The following is a 2797-nucleotide window of genomic DNA, read 5'->3' as shown; positions in this document are numbered from 1 at the left end:
AAATTAAAAATTCTTAAACAATTACAAAATTTAAGCCCAAAATAAAAAAATAAAAACAAAATTTATACCCAAAAAAAAAAAAAAAAACAATCATTGCGAATATTTAAAACATTACTTAAATACATATTTTAACCTAAATATATTAATGTCTTCGTGTAAAAGAGAAAAATAAGACTAATATTTTCTTTCCCCTAGTTGGACAAAGTATGTCAGATAATTCCATTCATATCATAATATAATGTTTATTAATTCAATAAGTATCATATCAAAGTTGTGAGTTGGTATCAGTTACAAATCATGAGCAAATTTAAAATTCAAAACTGAAAATTCTATGACACAAACTCAAAATTCTTAAACAATTATAAAATTTACTCCCAAAATAAATAAAAAATAAATAAATGAATAGAAACATAATTTATACCCAAAAAAATAAAAACAATAAACAATCATTGGGAATATTTAAAACATAATTTTAAAACTTTACTTAAATACATTATTTAATACATAATATTAGAACATACTTTTAGCTTGAGAATTGTAGAGAGCCTAATTTTTTGTAATTACACATGAAACCCTGAGCCTTAGGTTAATAACATTTTAGTCCTTGTTCCATAAAAGTCTGCGTTAGGGCCCAAGTAAAGAATAATTTCTCTGTGTGTTACCATAATTAAATCATAGAACACCACTTTATGATTGGAACTATCCTAAAACTTGGTTTTATTTATTTTACCTCATAATTTCTAAATTAATTCACACATTTTATTTTTATTTCTATTTTTTTTTGTTTTTATTGTTCTTTCATTTATTATTTATTTGAATGGAAATACTATTGTTTATTTGAATATATACATAGTTTAAATATATATCTCTCTCTATATATATATAATATGTTGGTGGAAAAGTTGATTGGATAACAACAAACCAAAAAAAAAATACAAAAAAAAAAACAAATATCTAGATATTTAGTTCCCTTAGCCATTAAGCTACTCTTATGCTCTATAAATGGGAGCTTGTCCAAATCCATTCCCACATTTTTCAACAGCCCAAGGAGAGGGTGAGAGAGGGAGAGTTGGCTCAAGGGAAGTAGAGAAGTAAGAAGAAAAAAGAAAAAAAAAAAGAAAAAAAGAAGGAATTCTTGAAGGTAAGAACATACCTCTCCCTTATTTTCTCCAATCCTTTCATCATCTTATTCTATTTTCTAGTATGCCTCTTGTGTTACAAATTAATGGTAAATAGGTTTTGTTTGGTGTGTGTGAAGGTGTGGGTATGATATAGTGTCATTGTCTTGCAAATTTGTGAAATTAGGCACTGCTGCAACTTCTCTAATTTAAAAGAAATACCAAATCTGTCTAATTCTCAAATCTGAATTTATTGTAGGATATTTTATGTGTTTAGAGCTTGTGACAATTTTATTATCTCCTAATTGTGTGTTTTTAGGGCTTGAATAATTTGTTGAAAAATCTGGTCCTGAATCTCTGAAAAACAGTCCACTTTTAGCAATTTTATAAACTTCTAGAAAAATCATCTCATGTTGGTTCTTCTGTCAAAATTTAGAACTCTGAGTCCTCTTTCCAACAGAATTTATTTGAGTGAAAACCGTCGGGTAGATTGAGAGAAAAGTTAGTTTTCCCAAAGGGTGACAAATCTGGACAGGTTTTCGTATATAGTTTGTAGATAAATTTGTGGAGGGGCTGTGCAACTTCTGAAAATTGGAACTAAAACTAGACAGATTTAATGTTTTTTATGTGCAATTTCAGCCCCTAATGTGACCTAGAAGTATTTTTACCAAAGCGTTCTTGTTAGCCTTGCAGAACCGAACAGTGCTGGAAATTGTGTTCTATTATGTTAATTGTCTCTAAGTGTTTCAAAGCATTTCTAATGTTGTTTTCTTGCCTTACTATACTTATGAATGACGATCATGGACTATATTTCCTCTCGTATGTTTTTCTCATACTCTTTTATGTGACCGAATTACCGAACGTGACTAACTTACCTAGCAAAAGATCTAATAAACGGGAAATGATAAGGGGCTGGCAATGGGTGACATTCATCCTAGTGTTTGAGAACAATTTTATACATATGCATGACATGAATTATGATGGGATTAATACCAAATGAGTTAAGTCTTGTGTAAGCGTTTTGAGCGAGCCCCTAGGTTGACACGGACGTATTCAGACTCTATGTGGTGGTTTCAGGGTGTAAGCGAGCCCTTTGGTATGGTATGTGCAGGGTGTAAGCGAGCCCTAGGCACGATTTGGGGTGTAAGCGAGCCCACTTGTTTGGCCGTCCCTTTTGAGGTCCATCGATGTCGCTGACTGGTAAATAACCGGGAGGTGGGCGTGGGTGGTAAGGTCTGCAAAGAAGCAAAAGGGGGAGTTCTGAGTAGTCCGGTGTTTAATCTTGTGGTTGGGTAGAAGGATCTCTTTGGGGGGTTCTAGATGCCTAGTCTAACTACTAATTCATAAAATCTTAACGTAAGTATGTTATGTTTCCTAATTTGTTTAGTGTATGGTTGATTGATTGATAGAAGATATAGGGGTGTGTGTGTTTTTACTGGGCATTCCAAGCTCATGGCGTGTTATGCCAGGTGAAGAGACAGCTTACGACGGGGAGGGTTATTCCGAAGACAATCAAGATGAAGTTTTAGAGCCGTGGTTCACTTGAAAAATTTGAACTAGTAGTTTGTGTTTGTTTTATCTCTCCTTTGACCTTTTGGTTTGACAGTGTTTTGTAAACCTCTAGTGGAACTCAAATCAGTTATCTATGTTATAACTCTACTTATATGTGTATATTAAAA

General features: G+C 32.2%; 1 long non-coding RNA gene across 1 annotated transcript; it reads left to right on the top strand.

The window, feature by feature from the left end:
- Positions 1 to 1042: 1042 nt before the first annotated feature.
- Positions 1043 to 2797, top strand: LOC145801655 (uncharacterized). The gene is made up of 2 exons (XR_014343288.1): positions 1043 to 1141; positions 2588 to 2797. It is a non-coding gene; the product is annotated as an uncharacterized LOC145801655 (long non-coding RNA).

Source organism: Camellia sinensis, chromosome 10 (assembly GCF_055761805.1).
Source record: "Camellia sinensis isolate YWXY chromosome 10, ASM5576180v1, whole genome shotgun sequence".
NCBI classification, from domain to species: Eukaryota; Viridiplantae; Streptophyta; class Magnoliopsida; order Ericales; family Theaceae; genus Camellia; species Camellia sinensis.
The sequence above is the reverse complement of the archived record's forward strand: the minus strand, read 5'-3'. Positions and strand labels throughout refer to the sequence as shown.